Source organism: Varanus komodoensis, unplaced genomic scaffold (assembly GCF_004798865.1).
Source record: "Varanus komodoensis strain SLA01 unplaced genomic scaffold, ASM479886v1 scaffold35, whole genome shotgun sequence".
Lineage (NCBI taxonomy): Eukaryota > Metazoa > Chordata > Lepidosauria > Squamata > Varanidae > Varanus > Varanus komodoensis.
This window is the reverse complement of record NW_025335856.1, coordinates 2,709,831-2,731,336: the sequence shown is the minus strand read 5'-3', so window position 1 is coordinate 2,731,336 and position 21,506 is coordinate 2,709,831.

The window sequence follows — 21,506 nt, the reverse complement described above, 5'->3', positions numbered from 1 at the left end:
GGGGAGTTTGTTTTTCTGAACTTGGTTTTTCCATGAAGAATCTCCTATCTGCAACCAGCAACTATTTTATCCAGGAAATGTTTTACCACTTGAAACTACTGAATGTCAATAAGCTCACAGATTTATACTTTGGTTTCTCATTATTCTGCATGTGTAATGACTTATAGTTGATTGTGAGTAACTGCAGTGAAAAAGTAGTGGTTAACAAGACAGGAAAGCTTTGTGGTACCTGATCTGAGATGCTATTCATGGAGAAACTTAAATCCTCTGTAAAGGACTTAATTTATTCTGTGCATGATACAAGTTCATCATCATTGCAGTTGAAGCAGTACGGTTCAGGAAAAGTATAAATGTATTTGTTCCATTAATTTGCATTTCAAACTAGCTGTGTCATTACTAAAACAGAAAAAGGCCTGTGGCCCTAATCCAGCTGAAGTATATAATAATAATAATAATAATAATAATAATAATAATAATAATAATTCTTTTCTATACCACCCATAGCCAAAGATTTCTGGGTGTTTTACAACAAAGAATAAAAACAATAAAATATAATAGATTAAAAAATCACAAGAAATAAAATTAATTTAAAATAGCATTAAAACATTGAAGAAACAATTGTCTTTAAAGGTGTGGGGTCCCTGAATGACCGGGAAGGTATTTAAAGGTTTCTGCAAAGAGGAGATGATGAAAAGATGACAAATTTGATCCCAGGCAGGCTGTAGCCAGAAAGTTGTTGCAAAAATGTGAGGCTACCACTAAAAAAAAAAAAAAAAAAAAAAATCAGTTGCACTTCACTCATTGAAATCAACAGTAAAAGACAGCCACAATTAAGCCGAGCCTTATCGAGTTCAATAGACTAAATCCAATGTTACAGAGACAGCTGTTCACCCTACGAGAGTGTTTATTCTCCTCTTTTCGTCTGCATGCCCCCAACTGCACCAGATGATTCCCAAACCCTCCAGAATCAAGTTGAGAGTGTATAGCGGGCTAGAGGGGAGAAGGGGAATGCAATCTACCAGCAATATGCATTCCACTGGCAGAAGGATACCACAGGATAGAATGCAATGAGGTTTAATTATGGCACCGAACTCAGCTGCACCGTTACACTCACCATGAGAAAAGTGGCCAGGCTCTGTTGAGAATTGCATGGGTGCCTTCTGGATGGTGCAGGGAAGCAGGTGCGTATCTGCCTTTTGAGTCACACTGAGACAAGAAAGCCAGCTACAGGCTGGCTGGCTTCTTTTTCTTGTGATAATACTCCAGACGACTGCTCAGATGGTGCAGTAACACTCGGGGTCTAACTTCAGCTAGCTTTGGGCTAAAACCACCGTGACAGGTGCACAGGCAGTTTTGTGGTGGCATCAGCATTTCTAAGACAGGGCTCAAGTGCACTTAAGTGTATATTGGATTGCAACCAATGTACATACAAATAGTCATGCTTTATACACCAGCGCCTAGTGAACACTTCTCTCACTCTTTCTTTTTTGCACTTCATGGGTATAAATGGAGTGACAAGAGCACTGCCTAAGCAGAATTCAGATTAAAGAACAAATGTGGCTGGCCAAAATGAACCATTACAGGAAACAAAGGAAAATAACGACTAAAGATCTTTCATTACAGCCAGCTAATTATCATGAGTTTTGGACTTAACTGTTCAGGCATAGAATTAAAAACCTTAATTATATTGTCACCTTTGTCTCTCGGCTTCTATTGCCCACAAATGAATCCATTTACTGTAACTGCAGCTGATGAGAAGAAATTGATGGCAGTCCCAGTGAGGTGGGAGAGGGGAATGGGTGAATGGGGCTGGGGGGAGGAGGAGGGAGAGAGCCAGGAGGGGAGAGAGGGAGGGAGGGAGGCAACACTGTCATGGATGCACAGCTGGGTGACAACTACATTCCAGGACATTATAAATTAAAAACACTTTTAATGAGACAAATACATGTTTGATGGATCTCAGGGTTTCTCTTCCTTCCCCTCCCCCTTTCTAAAGGATTTGCAATATCTTTTCCCCTTCCATTCTCTCTTTTCCAAGCTTCATCTCACATATTTCCTCAGGAATGGCCAATAAAATAGGACCTTGTCCTCAGCAGAAAAAATTGCTTCTGACTTCATTGGTTTAGATCACACTCCATGGCCCCAATCTAATATAGAGATAAGCATGCTTAAGGTGCAACACTAAGCACAGGTTCTCAGAAGAAAGTCCTACTGTGTTCAATGGGGATTACTCCCTAGTAGCATTGTTTAGGATTACAGCTCAATGCACTTTCCTTTCAATGGGTTTTGGCTGGTTTGTAGCAAATTTGTACTGTTTGTAGGGCTGACCAAGATCAGTAAGGATTCCAGGTAGCGGGAGCAAATATCCTGGGCTCTGACAGTATACCTTGTGCTGTGGGGTAATTCTCCCCCACTCCATTTATCCCAGGTACTGCCACTCTTGTCTCATTGCATACAAGCGAGTGAAGCAAAATTTGCTTTCATTCATATATATGAAATTGAACAGGGGAAGAAGGCTGCAATCCCAAAAATATTTGAGGAGGACAGAACTGAGTTTAGGCTATGGTGGAAAAGCACTACCTTGAGCCAGTCCAACTATTGGTAGCATTTACTGTGGAAAAGATTATGGCAGTAATAATCAGTCATATTATTAATACTATGTTTTGATTCCATATGAACATATAGTGTTCCAAGCTGCTGGCCTGCTAGCAAAACAAATGTTTCTATGGCCATGCAAAAGATGCATGTGTGTTTAGATTTAATAGAAATAGCCCTGGCTTTGAAAAGACAATCCCACAAGGATTCAAAGTTTCAGTAGCTGAAGCAAATGTTGGAAGGTACCAGCAGATATCGGGAAAAATAGTAAGAAGTAACTGGAGCCAAGAAACCTGATTCCTTTCTAACAACATATGTTTTCTTGTCTTTCCAAACCGACTGCACAAAATACAAGATTATTTTTCTTTTAGAAGGTATTGCTGTATTTTTTATTCAGAAACAAATCCCCCATAGTTCAACCAGTGTATAAACCCATAGGACTGGGCTGTTAGAATGGGAGAGCCACAATCTAACACAAACTGAGATACTCAAGATGTTGCACATTACTTCTTTATATTCATCCATCCTCTTAGATCCTGTCATGTGACCCTCAGCTTAGCATTGTTTCTCAATTGGTTACTCAACATATTTCTTTAAAGGAAATAATCAAAACTGAATATTTGGCTGTGGCACTCTTAAATCGGATGTTAAAATTTTACCACGAAATATTTTTTCGAAAAATAAAAGTAATGCCGGTTAATACCCTTGTAACATAGCCTTTGCAATCCTCCTTCATAAGTAAATTTAAGGTTCCTCATTATAAACAAAATGAAGGATGTTGAACAAATTGTTGGTGCATTTGGTACCCAAGGAAGGCCCCCTAAGGGTTCCCCTGCGTAAGGGGATGTGCAGGTGCTGTGCTACCTGAGAAAGAAGCATTTCTGAAGTCATGCAGCGTGTTCTTAACATGTGTTGCCATGGTTACACGGAGGGAGTTAATGTGACGGAACTCCCAGGCAGAGCTGAGGGGGTTGTTGCGGACATAGTTTGTGAACATGGCAGTGTCAGAGCCAGAGCGCGCTTACGCCCAAGTTTATTATTGCCTTGATGTAGTGGCAAGGCTTCCAGCTGTGGCTTTGAAAGCTCTGGTTCAAACTCTATTCCAGGCCCATTTTCTGCAGGGTTTTCTTTCTGCTGGCTGCACAGATCCCGGCTGCCATGTTAAGGCAAGACAGTTAGTACTGCCCTCACAAACGGTCATTTATTAGTGCTCTCTCTCACGCATACACTCTCTCATGTGTGACGTCAAGTGCCCCTTCCTGCTCTTCTTCTTTCTGTTCTTTTCACTGTGGGAGAAAAAAAGAAAATGTCTTTTCCACAATGACAGCACATGACTATTTTGTGCACACATCATAAAAAGGTAAATAGGCCCCTGGGTTGCTTACATAACTAATAATTGGCCAATATGCGGTCCGAGCACCATTTCCAGCTTCCCTGCTCTCTTTTCAGGGTCCCCGTGCTTCTTGTCAACCATTCTTGACCTCCTCCTTGCACGATGTCTTCCACGTTGGGTTAAACTGGCACAGTTCCATAAGCAGCTTTGCCAACAAAGCAGGCCAGCCTTCCATATTGGTTCATGCTCCCTTGTGCACAAAATGAGAGGATATCCTGGAAGCATCCAGGTTCTTTTCCTTGCTCAAGATTGATTGATTGATTGATTTAAAAAAATTTAGACCGTCTTTTACCATAGTCTTGGGACAGTTTAACAATAAGACAAAATAGAATAAAACACCGCACCCTAATCAAATTCTTAACCAATCAACAATAAAACCCATATTAGAACAGTCAAACCTTAAAACATTGGGAAAATAAGATGAATGAGAATGTGGTGATACTAAGGCCAATGGAAACCAATACCCCAAGCATGTTGGCCTGGAGCGTTTGATTCTCAAGAGACTGGAACTTCCTGGTGTAGATGTACCATTTGCTCTCTTCCTAAATCCCAGGTGGGCAGAATCCAACCACTCTTTGGCATGTTAATTTACCAGCTGCTTCGCGACAAACATGGGACATCATTCTGCCAAAGGTAAGCACTATTGATGCCCGTTTTCAGTTAGAGAGTTAGATTCATTGAAATAAGTGAGACTGAAAGTGCCTAAATTTGTCTGGTTTGCGCTCATTTTTTTCTATTTGTCCCTGCAGGCCAACCGCTTAATGGATAGGGCTTCTGACAGGAGCTTGTTCGAAACTGTTATTCATATTAAATTATAACCAATTCTTGTGGCATAATTGTGTGGTGGTAATTATAAAAAATGAAGTAGTAGAATAGAAACAGAATAACATATAGCAATGCTGAAACTCTGCGATGAAATCCAATTTCAAATCAAGTTGATCACCCTTCTGAGATATCAGCCCATTCCTACAAATACATGTTTGTTCATTTGTTTTGAAGTAATTTCAAAGCCCACTGAATTTCATGGGATTTACTCACAAGCAATTTTAGACTGCAGCCAAACTTGCATAGTCCAGGTATTAGCAAAGGAATTGCTCAGCTTGCACTTTTTCATACCTGACATGCCTCTTTGGTCCCGATCATTTATGTGGTCCCTTGATCTTTTCCAGCCCTTTCAAAAATGCCCAGGCTTTTTTGGATACCATGGGGCAATCCTATGCATGTTTGCGCAGAAGAAAGCTTCCATCTGTTTAATGGGGCTTACTTCCTAGTAAGTGCGTTTGGGATCTAAATATATGGGCCCCTTTCTGGTGTGTGTTTCTTCTTTCTTCTTTAAATTTAGCATGCATAAATGAAATAATCAGAGACAAGCTATATTTATAAACCAGTATAGCTAATGACTGCTATTATAATTATGAAAAGACTAGTTAAACATCGTTGTATAATTTGTGTCTTGTCTGGAAGAAACCACAGCAACTGAATTCTGAGTTTTTTCTATTTTTAATGTGCTTTGGAAAAATGAAGTACATGATTTGAGCTTTCTAAAAATAGGGAAGATCTTCTTTTGATTAAAGCAAAAGCTTTAACAATGCCCAATAATCATGTAATCCATTTTAAAGTTTTCTCCAGTGTTTTTGATCTCTGAAAATTCATCACATGAAAAAATCACATCTTATCACATTTTACATCTCAGTCCTCTAACAGAATGAGATGTTGCACAGATAATACACAAAAGAGGGAATCTCAACAGATGCAGCCCTTCTATCTTATGCATGATAAAGGTTTGGGACGCTCACCTATCTTTGCACTGGGCCACAGATACAAAGATACATTCATTCATTATTAAATTTATATTCCACATTATAAGATCAAGGGCCTTCTAAGCAGGTTACAACATTCCTTTAAAGTAATGAAAGGTGATAATACCAACACAACCTGCAACCTTGGAGCCAGGATGCTGAAGGCCAAGCCCCCATTCACAGTTGGTGCAGGAAAAAAACATGCTGGCTATCCCTCCATGCAGAAGTATTTAACGCAAGGTGCAATTGCAGCAATCAGTGTCATCACACCACATTCCAGTCATAGGATGCACATCAGCCTCTGAATTCAGAAGATAATATGCATTGAGGGTGAGGGACATAGAATAGCATTCCAAGAGATGTAGTCAGAAGTAAGTCCCTCTCTGTTCAGTGGGACTTTCTGGTTAGTGTGTTTAGGACTGCAGCCTAAACACTGGGTGCTTCTGAACAAGATTGTTATTGTGCAATTGCCCTTCCTCATTCATGGAATTTTGTAGGGGATCCAGACAGTATCATCTTCCATTATGAACTACCCTTTACTTTCCCATTGTTTCTTACAGATTATAAAACCAAAATGATATAGAGATAAAAATGGAATAGTATCTGCATAGAACTTTTGATTGGTAGTCTTAGGAGCCCTCTGTTTTGAAGCACCCAACACTTAGGGTCAACATTTAATACTGTAATTATTGAACTTCTCCTTACATCATCTATTATTGTAATGCTTAAAACCCCAATAAAAACAAGTTTCAAATATTTGTTAAGCCTCTATTTCACAAAGTTACATTGTGTCAAACCAATCACATTACAGGTCTTTCCTTCTTTTGATATTTGTTTCCCCACTATCATAGTAATATATTTCAGGGTGGTTCACAATATGACATTAAGGTAAAAGTACAATTGCATAATTAAAGTACTACCAAAGCAAAATGAAAATAAAAGTACATGAGAGTGGTTTAATCCCATTTAAAATTATTTGGACTTGCATTTTACAAAGGGATACCAACATGCATGTGAACTTGAGACTGTGATGCTAGTGGGCAACTTCCAAATAAGTTCAATAAATAATAAATAAACTTGCCTGAGTTTCTGAATTCAGTGTTTGTAGCCCTGCTTTCTTTCCACTGCTATCAGATGTTTGGTGGTTAAATGCAAGTGACAGTCTTTTCTGTAATGGCACCCAGACTATGGAATGGTCTCAAAGGGGAAATTGGCCTATCTCCCTTGTTGGCTTAACTTCTCAGGAAGATGAAGAATCACCTGGTCAAACAGGCCTATTGCTGTGCTCATTAAATTATTTGCCTGCCTGTGTGTTCATAGATATGGTTTCGCACTGTTTGTTCAGCTTGTAACCTGAGAGCCAGTGTGGTATGGTTGTTACAGTCGTGTGGTATGGTTGTTACAGTGTTGGACTAGGCGGATTTGGGTTCTGTGAAGCTCACTGGGTGACTTAACCGCAGAGTTGTTTTGAGGATAAAATGAAAGGTGTGTGGTTTCTTGCAAGGAAAAAAATGATAGGAGATAAATGTAATACTTAAAATTGCTGGTAGAAAAGGCAGATCAACATTCCTTAAAATAAGTTAAGGCATAAAATAAATACTGCTAATCAGGGTTCACAATTTCTCCTCTAGCCTCACCCTTCTCTATTTCTCACAAAGCAGTCTTCCCCTCCACCAAAACACAGTACACAGAGACTAATATTGGCTCCTTTGGAGGCTTCTTCAGCCATAATGTTTGCTACCTAAGAGTAACAGGCAGTTTATGTAATCAACAAATAGTTAAGCAACTTTTGAATTATTTTATTTCTGGCTTAAAGCTGCAATGCCTGTTTGAATAGAGCTCCTTGCATACAGAAAATTGGCATGCCAGGGGAAAGTGCATGCCGAACGCGTCTCCTTGAAATGCAAGCCTTCTCTAGAGACACAGCCTCGCTGTTCTTAAACCATTTTGAGAATCTCCAAAAGAGTATATACCTATCTCCACATCTTCCTTGTGGATCATTTTTTCTGAAAATTACAGGCTAAGTAGGGTGTCCTAATTAAGAAACCAGCCTTTTCAGAAGGATGCATATTGCAGTTCCTGTAGAAGATGAGTTCTCCCATTCGGGATGAGCTTATTTGCTTTCGTTTCGTCCCTCCTTGGAATTTTTAGTTACTTTCTGTGAAAATGGCACAGGCTGCAACATTGCAAAGTTTCAGAAGGACAGGAGAATTATGACTGCCTGAAACTGGTTTAAGGCTTTTTCATAGTGAATTGGAATGGCATAGGAAGCATAAAGCCTTTGCACACAAAAAGATGCATCTTGGGGAAGATAACCTAGCTGTCCAGTACCAGAAGGGTGAATGTGTTACTCCTACAGCCCACCCCACCTGACAGGATGAGGATGTGAAGATGAAATGGAGTAGAGGAGGAGCATGTAAACTACCCTGGGTTATTTGCAAGAGAAGAACATGTGGAATATAAATACAATGTAATAATAAAAAAGAAAGAAAGAGTATAGCTGACCATGGGCGAACATGTGCCTAGGCTGGCTCTGTCCGCTTTGACAGATTCTGTTTGAGTGTATGGGGAGACTAATTCCAGACATCCCATTCATTTTACCTGCAACGGGTGATTAGCAACTGTCAAAGATGACAGTGCCAGTTATGTATTGGCAGGAAAGTTCCTTGGTTTAGCAGCAGGCATGCATCCCACTACTAAACATCAGATTCTCTGGTTCACTATCTGGCTCTCAATGGGACTGATTAAGACAAAAGTATAGAAGGGGAACCTGTCAGGCATCACCAAGCTCCAACTGGGAGCCCTCCAGGTCATGCACTAATCCTTTCTTACTGTACCACTCAGGCCACTGGTGAGACAAAGGAATTGCAAACATTTCAAGAGAGGATCCTCCACAGTCTGGGAGGAAAGTGGTCCAGAATTGCCAGTCCTTTGCCACTGCTAGCTATGTTTCCCTGAGGTCTGTTGCACTTAGTCCAGGCAACATGGAACCAAAAGAAAAGTTGCTCTTTATGATTCCAGACCATGGGTCTGCCTGATTGTTACTTTTCCTTGTACTTTGCTCCTGAGCCCTTTCAGTCTAACTGTTCTAGCCAAGCCCCAGTCCCACTGTATGTCCCAACATAAGTAGCCAAATTATAAGAACTGTGGCCTTAGCTTTGCTGACTGGTTTGCAACCTCTCCCCTTGCTTTTCTCCTTTGTCTTTTCAGAGTCTGGGGTCTGACCCTCCCACACTTGGCACTAAGCACCTGACAATGACAGGGAATAGGAATATATATATATAAACAATTCCTAGCTGAGTCTTGTTCATGACTAAAAGAGTATGTCTGGTCATTACCCAACCTTTGCTAAGCGTACCAACTAATGGAGCGAGAGACATGAATGATTTTCAGAGGCCATCTGGAAATGTAATTCAAACCTAACCTGAGGAGGTCATGCTAAGTAAGATGAATTTTTAGCCTCCTCTTCCTTCAAAATACTGACCTCTGACTTGTGAAAAGTCATCAAAAAGTGATACTTTAATGTGGGCTAGATATCTTGTGGAGTCCTATTATCTTTTAACTGAAAAAATGGCTGAAAATGGCTGAAAAGTGGTTTTTGTTGTTGCTGTAGCCACCAGTTTTTGTGGGTGGGTTTTTAAAGAAAAACAGTGGGAAGTATTGAAAGTTTAAATGCACCCACAATGTGAGCATGCAAATTATTTATTCACTTCCTTATTTTTCTTCATATGGGGTGTGTAGAGTCAAACTACACATGATGCTAATTTTATATCATGTAATAGAAGCTTCTTTTTTTCTTACTCTAGTATAAGTGTATGTGGCCCTAATATTGATAGGGACCATCATAGTCCAGAAGGTAAGGGTTGGGCCTCTCCTACATCCCTGCTTTTCCAAAATTTTCCCCATGGATGCTGGTTAACAAAAGGAAAATGGTGCCAACATGTCGTTTGGCTCCTGGCTTGTCCTTGACTCAGGGCCAGTCCACCTACCTCCATGAGATCTTTAGACAATGTTGAAGCAGATGAGCAGCTTGTAGATGCCCAGAGTTATTGCCAGCTTCATAGGTAGATAGACCATCTCAACGTACCCTTCTTGCTCCTTCGCAACAGAATCAGTGTCTTTGATTCTCTTATGTCAGCCTTACCCAGCCTTGTGCCTTCTAGACATGTTTGGACTGCAACACCCAGAATTCCCAGTCAATGGCCCTGCTGGATGGGAATCCTGGGAGTTGCAGTCCAAATGCCTCTGAAGGCCACCAGGTTATTAAGTACTTCTACATGGCATGGGCTTTGGATTTGTTGAGAAATGTGATAAATCTTTACAGATGTCCCAATTGACATCATATACCTATTTCTTCCCTCTGTATTCAGCCATGTTTCAGTTGCTAGGAGTCCTTAGGATTCACTCCCTTAGCAGATTTATAGGGGGTGAAGCATGAAACGTTTGAAATTAAGGGGGGCTCTGCCACTTTTCCTCCCACAGTCTTCTCATTATTTTCATTGATGCCAGAGTTGAAAACTGTCTAACAACATCAGTGTAGCAAGCTAGAAAACGATTGAGAGATGTGAGAGCAGGAGAGGGTCTTCTTGTTCTTTTATCTCAAAAGCCACAATGCCTTGTGGCACCATTAAGACTCACAAATGCACTGTGATACAAGAAGCTTCATGGATAGGAGTCCACTGTACAGAAAGTTATTTTGAAAGATGTTGCTATTCACAGGTGGGGGAACAGATTCAGGATTACATGAAATTTGCTGAGTAATCCTAAATATGTTAAGTAAAGAAATAAGTTGCAATGAGTTCAGTAGACTGTACTCCCAGTTAAGTTTAAATTCACTGAGAGCTGCAACTGGCCTAATCTTCCTTCAGGATGGTTCCAGCATCTGGATATAAAGAGAAACCTGAGGAATAATAATTTTGGCAATTTAAAGGTCAAACAAGGAAAAACCAAGGTAACCATGCTACCCATGAGAAATATAAGCTCTGAGCAATCTAGGTCCCACACAGACAGACCTGACCCAGATGCCACCAAAAAACAGAATTGAGTGTCATCAGGCTACAGTGCAGCCAGGCAATATCATATTAGGAATTTTGGCTGGTGCTAAAAGTATCCAAATATGCATTTGGTGTTTTACATGTTGTATGATTCAGCAACATCTCTCTCTGGTCCCTAGACCAGGAGCAGCAAAAAAATATCTTCCAGTCCTGAGGTCTCTGGCCAGTGCATGTTGGCAGAGGAGTGGAGAAAAGTGAGTACTTACTCAGAAATAAATCTCTCCATGTTTAATAGGGATTACTCCCTAGTAATTGTGTAAGTTTATAGCCTGAGTTAATATAGTTTACAGTAGATTTCTTAATTCTCCTTTGCCAGAGTGCCATGTACAGCTTATAATTAATCAGTAAATGTTTAAAATCCCATAGAACTCCTTCCTGGTCCCAGGCACTCCCCAACTAAATTTGGACCTAAAACACTAAGGAAAAGTATGGACACAATGAGAGCAAATTTTCACCAAGTTTAATTTGGAACCTTACACATTTTATTCCTGGAAGCAAATATGAAGTTAGGTAGCTTGACTTCTATATAATTTTTGTTTGTTTGGTTGGTTGGTTTCTATCTCTCCTCTTTAACCTATATGGTTCTCAGGGTGGGTTCAAGATGTACTATAAAACAACATATACATAATAGAAAATGGTGTTAATTTACCAAATATAGCAATAATGAAATCCCAACAATCGACACAAAAGCACCTGCAATAAAACCTCACAATAACTTCCTTATAGCCCCAGTTCTTAACCAATAAAAACACAATAAAAGGTACAATATCACTAAAATATGAACAAATACTATAAAATGCCATAAAAATCTATGTATTTATATTACAGTAATTATTTCTAATAATGTTCACATATTTGCCAATGAAAATTCGCATGTGAAGATTTTTGCATTGTAATGTTTGGAATGTTTTGTTTATGTTAAGGACATCAAACATTACAAAAGATTAACTTTTTACTAAGCAAGTCACAATTCAAATTAACATTCCCTGTTCATGTGAGCCCTTTTATACTTATCTTTTATACTTTTATATTAATCATTGTAACATTATGAGTCCTCCCATGCAACAGAAACCAATACAAACACATCTCATTAGATGCATGCTTTTGTCCAGTGGGCCCTTTCTGGACTGCTGTGCTACATCTCTTCCTTGTTACTTCACAGAAGGAGTCCTTGTAAACTTCTCTGAACTTTCCTCAAAGGAAAGGAAAACATTTTGGCAACAGTGTCCATGTTCTGGAATGAACTTCCTGAAGAAATGAATCACTGATCTGTATTGAAATTTTGGAAGGTTTGCAAAGACCATCATATTAAATGAGCATTTGGTGACTGAACCTGTTGATGTTGTATTACAGGGTTTGTCATGCTGCTGAAGTTTATGGTTGTATTTTTAGATGTCTGTATGTCTTCTTTTCATTGTATATGTTTTAAGTTTTTAAAGTTTTATTTTTGTCAGAATTTTCTCTAAGCCATCTCAAGTTATGGGAGTAGAAAGGAAGGCATGTTAATAAAGAAATGAATTTGAATGGGTTAAGGTGCAATCTTAGGGACATTTTAAAAGAAAAGTCCCACAACTCCCAGCATTCTCCAGCCAGCTGCTGTATCGGTTTCCACTTCCTACTTGACCTAGCTCTCTTGAAGGCTTTTATCATGATCAGGAATCAGGCAATGCATAACAAAATGAGGGATGGATGGATGGATGGACTGAGGAAACCAGAGAGAGGATTCTTACAACCCTGGCATGTACTTCACTTTGTATCACACAGATAAAATAAAAGTTCTTTTATGCACCCTCCATCTTCTAGAATTCCAGAGCAATGTTTTTCAATTTTTTGTCATGGGCCTTTTCTTTCTTTGTTGGAGTATAACCAAAGGAACACCCCAAAAACTTGTTCATATGAGTTCTCTACAGGCATTCCGATTATATGTACAGAATATTATATGCTGTGATATTCTCTGTGATATTGTTGCATTCTATCACTCTCTATACATGGAGGGTGGTTTTCTGAAAACTGTTATATCCATAGAGACTCTCCACCTGAATCAAACTATTGGAAGATCAGCATCCTGAATTAGGCAGAAGGCATTTGAACTATGGGATACCACACAGTACTCATCTTGTCCCTGATGCAGCCACTGACAGCAGGCACTAGATACGGAGCATAGCACGTGGAAGGCACCCAGTTTCATTTCTCCATAGCATCTGAGTCAGGTGTGACTGTGTGAGTCCTAGAGTAGTGCCTGAAAGCAGTGCTAGATGAATGAGAGCAAATAACAGAGGCTGAATCCTGGCATGGCAGAAATGCTATGGCTGCATAGTTCTCCTATCCAAGAATGATGTAGGTTCTCTATTCTGGAAGGGTTTGAACTCCCCTTGAAGGATCAAGTCTGGGGTACCCTAAAACCATTTTTGTCTCTGGAGGTTCAGGTAGACTTTGGTGACTAGGAACACATTTTACTGGCTTCAGCTGATGTGCCAGCTATGGCCCTATCCTAGACAGAGATAGTCTGGTCCCAGAGATTCAACCATATAAGGTCCTGAATATTTTCAGGCCAGGCTTCCTGAGGGAGGGCCTTCTCTCAAATCAACCTGTCTATTCACTAAGATTTACAGATCAGAGTGGTGTGACCAGGTGTCTTCTTTTTCAAAGGGCAGTCCTTTGGTGGGCAGTCCTTTAAGGTCCATCAAAGGACTGGCCTTATTTTTGAAGGTCTGTTCAGTTCTGGTTTAAAGTTAAAGAACTCTCAGAACCATTGCCCAGCCAGAGTTAGCACCTGGGCAGCAGGCTGAAATGGCAGGCACACAGGTAACCTGATTGAAGTCTTCTACACTATGGTATAATGTACTGTGTTCCTCTTTAAATTAAAATTTCTAAATTTACATCTCTACATATAAATTAGCATATGCAAATTGCCACACCTTTGTGTGCTCTTCTTTGATTATGCATTCACACTTTTTTGTTGATCCATAAGTTGCCACCAGCTGCGATCATCCATGAAGCCTCTGGTTCCTGCTTCCAGAAAGCATGCCCATGGTATATATGTAATAGGTATATTAAAAGAAGAGATCCTGAGACCAGATTCAGTGGGAGCACATCCACACAGGGCTTATAGAGGGGACCCAAGGCATTGACACAGCACCATCCAATCTCTAACTTTGTAGTAGGCTGCCTTCATTAACAGGCCCACCTATCTCTGAAGTTCTCTCTGCCTGTAACAGTAATTTAGCCTACCCAAGTAGTTCCACTTTAATCACAGATCACCCTGAACTTGAAGTTGTTTCTCTTGGCATTTCACTCATCGTACTGTGTGCGCTCTCTCTCTCTCTCTCTCTCTCTCTTTCCAGAGTACCTAAAGATATTAGCACTGTACAGAGCTGACAAAATGAATTCTGACAAAAGATAATTGCATGAACCCTTTGTAGTCAAGTACTTAAAATGTCTCGACATTGTCAGTTTTTATTTGAGTCAAATCTGAGAGTTGAAGCTGCTCTATCATAGCAGGACAGGTAGGGAAGGACATGGCAGACCCAGGGCTTTTCTCTAAACTATGAAGATGGCTCATACTCTCAACCGGTATTTATTACAGAAAAAGAGGTAGGTGACTCAAAACTCAGAGTGCATACTGGAGATGTACCAGCCTGAAGTCTGAGACACATTAACTGAACAGTGTGGAAAATGTCCCAGTTCACTTAGAGCAGAGGTGTTGAGCTTCCTTCAGCTTGATGCCCCAATTCAATTTCACAGAAATTTGCAGGTACCCCATTCCAGCCAAAGGCAAAGAGGGCAGAGCCCAAATACCAAAAATACCATCATATATTATCTTTAAGCTCTTACTGCCAGCAATTAAGCCTTAAATGCTGCAGAGAAACAACTGCAACCCACCGACTGATCATTTCAAAAGCAGAGATATCAGGGACTGAACCCAAGACATTTGGAAAACAAAACATATACTCTAACATTAGCTATGAATCATCCTCTTCATAATATGCCATTTCCTGTGATTAGAAAATAATGACCCATATAACTCTAGGTAACCTTGTTATATATTAGCTTGGTCCCTTATGTAGTCCAAGAGCTAACAAGATCAATTGAAAAGGAGTTGTTGGTCAAGCTGTCATTGCTATTTGTTGCAGTGATCCATGTTAGAATAGGATGTAGCTTGCCAGGAACATGCCTAAAGAAGGAACATCAAAGCACAGTCCTGTGGATGCTTAGATGGAAAACCAAAATGTGTTAGAACTCCCAGCATTCCCTTGCCGGCCTTGCTGGCTAGGGAATGCCAGGAATTGTAGGACTTCTTTTTCCATCTAAATATATATAGGATTGTGCCTTTAGACTCCATTCATGCATTGCCAGAATAAAGGAGAGATGCTTCTCTGTGGCCAGGCCCCAAACTGCTCCAAAACAGCAACATTTGAAAGAATGAGCCATCCAGCGGTGGTTCTCTTTCACATATGCATGTCAGCACCTTCCAGACTGCTCAAGTGCTACTTCGTTTTATTCATCTGTGTCTGGGGAAGGAAACTCAGAAGTAAGATAAGAGTAAGGGCAAGAGTAAGATATGAGTAATGGATCTTAAGATAGAAATAGAGTAAAGAGGTGCCCCCAATTAATTAAACAACAGAGTTTGTTTGTTTGTTTGTTTTAAATAGCCTGTTAGCATGTTTATGAAAATGCCATCTCCAAATAGGCATTCTCTCTCCTCTTGCAGATAGGAGAAATACCTCTTCTTAAGGTGATGCATGCTCTAACATACATGCACATTATCTAAAAGCAAAAACATAATGCGTTTGTTTTTTACCCATATGCAAATTTATGAAAATTTATTCAGTTGATCAATCAACTAAAACTAATATGATTAATCAATTAGGTTAATTTTAACAGGTTGCAGCCTATTAGGATGATGAATTATAGTTTCAGAACACAAATTGACCAGGTTATTCAGAGCAACCGTGACTAGGTTTTTTTCCTTACTATTTACTCAAATAGGTGTGAATATATTTGTCCACTCAGTTCAGAAGTGCAGGTTTAAGCAATGCTATTCCTCAGTGACATCTCCTGTCAGATTTAGACACTTTATTAACCTTATTCTCCCAATCCCACCTCCCTTTCACTGTTAACATAATGCACTCCAAATGTAATTTAGCAATCGCACACAACTTAAAATGTAGAATATAATTTGCTTCCCTCCCTCTTAGGGACCTCTATGTATAAAGCAAATGAACCTGGGCTTGCAGTTACATAAAGTTAGTTTTAGTTGAAGGGGGTGGGGGCAAAAATCAGGATAAGTAGTCAGTTAAGCAAATCACCCCACCCGCCCTGCCATCAAAAATTACGAGCCTTAATGGGCTCAGTCAAAGGCACTCCATTTCCAGTTGAAAGAGCTAGAAATTTGTCAACCAGACATAATTAGAACTTGATGAAGTGCCATGTTAGAACAGCATAACGCATATAAAGATGTGGCCTCGGTGTAAAACCTTCCTCACCCTTTTAATACTGAATCCCCTCTGCAGCTTTGAATGTATATAGATAGCAGCTGGGACTCAAGCAAAAGGAAAGAGCAGTATGACAGAAACATACCCAATGGTAATTCCAGGCCTAACCCAAAAAGAAGGAAAATCTATGGAAAGCCATTCAGGCTGAAACACTAAGAAATCATTAGTGAGCCAGGTCCATTGACAATGACAAAAGAGATTTAGGTATGGGGTTGAATTATTGGCATTTGCTTAAATTTGCCAATTTCAGCTGCATCGGGGACAGAGGATGTGTGCTGGAAAACTTGCAGAGGAAAATACAATTCAAAGGATGCACTCAGGCGCAGGGTGACAGGTAACGAAAGACTAGCCAAATACAGATTGCCCTACAATTTATTTCTGCCTTCCAGGGACCGATTGCATTGGACTCATCAGCCTATAAGTGGCAGGTGGCCAAAGATTGGCTTGAAAAGTTCAGCAGGCTCTTGGCTGCAGACCTAGAAGAGAGGCCTATGTCCAAAGTAAGGCTTGCAAAACTGTCCTCTGATGTTAGAGGGTTGGGGGTTTTTTTTTATTATTTCTCCCCATTAGGCTGCACTTGCTCCTGCTGCTAAGACATTAGAGTTGGGTAAAAATTACCCTTGATGACAAGTTCTATTGATCCTCCAGCACTAGCAAACAATGGATTATTTTTTCTTTGCGAACCCTACCTATTATTTATTTTTCTATTAAATAACTACCTAGATAAATAAAGCAAGGATTTACCTTCTGTATTTGTTATTTCTATTTAAGTGCTTATTATTGCACTCAAAACAGCCCTCATAAAGAGTCATGTAAATACGAAAACATGCTTTATACCAAGTCAGAACATTAGTCCATCTTACCTAGTGTTGTCCCCTCTGGTTGTCAACAGAGACAGAGAGATGGAGCCCGGAATCTTCTGCATGTGTCCCACCACTGTAGCTTGCCCTCTGCTACTAAGGATCTTCAGATGTGAATCCAAGCTGCAGGGTCATAAACTGAAGGAAAAAGTGGCAAAAACAAGGAAATTACCAGTATTCTCATTGGGTGCTTGTGTGTTTAAGGAACTGGTTCATTTAAACCCCTGTACCATAGCTGCTGGGAATTACTATGGGTGATGGGCAATTGTCTGGGTAAGGACAAGCTTGCCTTTAGTCTTGGGCTATATTTCCTCTGTGGTTTGATTGGCTTGGGAGACAAAGCATCAATCCTTACCAACCCATTCAGTCAGCACAGGCCAATTAGTTGCATGAGCAAGAAACCTCTGAATATGTTTTGCCTGGTGCACACTCACTGCAATTGGTAGCAGGTTCATGTGTGCGCCACCATTCCCAAATCGAATGATAGGAACGTCAAACCTTCCAGCTCACAATACAGAACAGGGGCGGACAAATGGAGGCTCGCAAGCTGTGTGTGGCTCCTTGAGTTTATTTTGCGGCTTGCACCACCACCTGCAGACATCCACCTGCCGCCACCGCCACCCACTTGCCACTCCCCGCCCAGTACCACCTGTGGGTGCCGCTCTCAAGCATCTGACATTTACCCTGTGTGGGTCTTCTGCTGAGCAAACCTGGCCACCCCTGTTATATACCATTGTACTTCCCTCCTTCCACGGATGATTAATGCAGCGGTGCCCACAGCAGTAAAATAAAGCCCAAAGCAGCCCCCAAGTGTTTGCTATGCTGTTTGATTCAGCTCATGAATGCCATTCCATATCGAGAGAGTGAATTGCATGACTAGGGTTTTGGGTGTAGGTTTCCTTTTGTCTATCCTAAACCTACAACCAGTCGATTTTATGAGATGACTCCTAGGTTCTGCTATTATGAGTGGGAGAAAGATGTCTTTGTCCATGGTTTGTATAATATAATATGCCTCTGTTCTTTTCTACTCCATCCCCCCTCACACTTAAAAATGTACTCTGTCCTTTAGGGGATGAGGTCCAAGTCCTGTCTGCCTGCACATGTTGGCTCAGACATATATTCCACTTGGTTCAAAGAGATTTATTTCCAAATATGTGTACAAAAAATTGCAGCCTTGATTACCCTTTCACCTGTCCTTTGCAAAGATACTTAGGTCAAGTACAGGCTAGGGGCAGACAACTGGATTGAGAGAAAGCAAGCAGCACAGAGAACAAATGTGAAAAAGATCCAAAAGCTTGTCAACAGACTTGTCAAAAATCTATTTGGCAACCACTTTGGACCAGCTGTATTTCTGTATTGTGATGAAACCCCCAAAGGATCACTACATGGACATTTTTAAGGCACTCTGAGATCTAGGAGGAAGGGTACATGAGCAGAGACTTGTGCATGCACGCGTACACACACACACACACACACACACACACACACACAGGTTCATTATGAGGCTTTTACTCCTCATTACTGCTCCACAATTGGGAAGGGGATCAGCTATTCATATGTTCTCACTAATTGTCTTATTTCTAAAGTGGTCTGTACTTTAACAAAATCTGGAACATTTAATGAGCAATATAATCTCTTTTTACAAAATATGTCGCTTTTGTTCCTCTTTAATCAGCAATATGGATGCTTGGCCTTTCCCCCCCGCCCCCGCCCCCCAAACCAATGATTGTAATTCATTCCCTTTGTTTCATTTTTAGAAAGTAGAGAAACAGGACATGATATATAAAAATCCATCAGCATCATTCATTCATTTTTTCCTTAGTATGAAGCAGGCTATCCTAACCTAGAAAAGAGAACAAAAGAAAGGAATGGAATACACTTAGAGCCTTTCTTGGTGTTGAAAAGCTTTGTAAGTTTGAGGGAAATGTTCTTTCCCACCATGAAGAATGGACACTCCTTTTGGATTTTATCTAGGCTGTTTATTTATTTATTTTCTTAAAATAGATTTGAGTATGTTATTTACAAATGAAAACTGAAGGTGATGATATATGGAAAAATAGTCCTAATGACAGGCACAGTTCTAGGAGGTTCTCCAAGAAGTGCCTTGGGAATTATCATTCCATGATCTATAGCTTTAAAATCCCCCATGCAAAACAGCTCCATTTCTTCGGCCACATGGGGTGTGTAACATATGAGCTGTGGGAGTGGGCGTGCAGACAGTCAATTCCGAAGATGCCCCTTTATGCAATTTCTCACCCCTTTTTGAGTACTGAGACCTTCCAGAGGATCAGGTGTCAGCCGAGATTGCCTGATGTATAATAACCTCCTAGCTTTGCCTGGTGATTTTTAAATATATAAACCAAGGTAATGGATAAGTCCACTGGATAAATTATTAGCCTGAATCAGGAGTGTTCCATCTTTTCAATGGTGAGAACTAGTATGATGCTCACTTAGGGGCCAGGGATCACACACACACACACAGATTGCTCTTTCTTTGCTGCTACCAGCAGGAACAGAATATGGGGAGGGAATTCTTCAGGGTCCAGGGAAATGAGTCAGCTCACCTTTGGGGGCTGCAATTAAGGCTGCACAATGAGTCATCCACCCCTGTCCTAAATTATGGAGAATATAGGAGAATCCAGATAAAGAATATCTGGATAAGGAATATATATCCAAATATCTAGTAACTGCTGGGATATAGATACTGTGGCGCAAGAGCCAAAAGGAATTAGGAGGTAGAAGTCCAAAGCCAACAATCTTGCATCAAAATCAGCTATCAGAACTCAGTTTCTAGGAGCCTGACTTGATAAGTGATGCTTTTAGTCAGGAACAATCCAAGCCTGATCTGAAACCTTGATAATACTTCCAGGTCAGGAAGAGACAGTGGTTAGTCTTGATAGGCAAGGACACCACTCAGGAGGGATCCTGATCTATATCCCTAATGGCTCAACACATGAAGCATTAATGCAGAAGTCCCTGGCTCTAGGCCTTAACAGCTCTTGAACAATCAAGAGCATTAATCAAATGACTAGCAATTCCATGGTCCTTACAAGAGCTTTTTTCTTCATGAGGCTGTTGATCACCTGTTAATCTGTTTTACCTTCTTCAGTTTCATCACAAAATTGATACCCAATTCCTGCACAAAGATCTGTCCCTTTCCTGCTTTTCTACTATATAACCTCTAGGTGTCACTGTGGTATAGTGGAATAGCATAAATACACAAGAGGAAACCCCACTTTCTTTCGATTTCATGAGTGTTGCATTTTCCCTGTTCTAAAAATACTTGCTGAATGTATGAATGAGACACAATAGTGAAACTAAAGAGTCACAACATCATCTAAAGAATCTGTACACAATTTTGAATGGGGAATGACGAGTGCTCATGCAGGAAACCCCCAAGTCCCGGAACCACTTGCTATATTCTGCTCACTGGGCCATCTTTTAAAGACGCAAGACTTTTCATAATATCCCCAGAGCTGTCACTGTGCCTAGCTTCTAAGCAACAGCAGCAGCAGTAAGACTCACATTTTCCTTATGGGTTAGGCAGAAAGAGGAAATGCTGAATGACCAGACTGAACCATAGAAGCTCACACAAGGCTTAAGGCAGATGCCACGTGCCTAATCCAAGGACCCAGGGCCTCTTGTAGGTTTTTTGTGGTCTAAACCCACCGAGGCTGGGTTTTTGCATTGTTATCAAACCACCTGGAATCCATAGGCTATAGGTTTTGGGTGGATTTTAGACCATGCCAACAACTAGCCTTACTGGGTTCAGATGACACAATAACCTACAAGTAGGGCAGAGTTACAGAATGAATACCAACAGGCTTGTATTTGTCAAAAGCCATTCTGACTTTTTACTGTGGCTTGTATTTACTGTGGCTCAAACTGATTGTTTTTCTACTGTTCATCTACTGTTTTTCCTGCTGTTGCTTTCTCTGTTAAGTTAATGAAGAACTCAGGAAAAAGTGAGTGTATGCAATTGCCTAAAATATCATCTGGTTTCCAGGGTCTGTGAAGTACAAAACAGATGGGACATAGAAAATCCATGACTGAAACTGATTTGTTTTACTTACACATAGCCACAGAGGGGGCTGAGCTGGGTTGTAGCAGCAAAGCTCAGGAAAAGGGTCACTACAAAATTTGCTGTAGGAAGAGAGGAGACATGCACAGAGCAAATATGTATTCAGGTTTTGCCTCTCCTCAGTTGCAGCTTTAGGGGAGGGGCAATCATGCTTGCTCGGCCGTTCATTCATTCATTGGTTTGTTGGATCATTCATTCGTCCTTCTTCTTCTACTGCTACTACTACAGA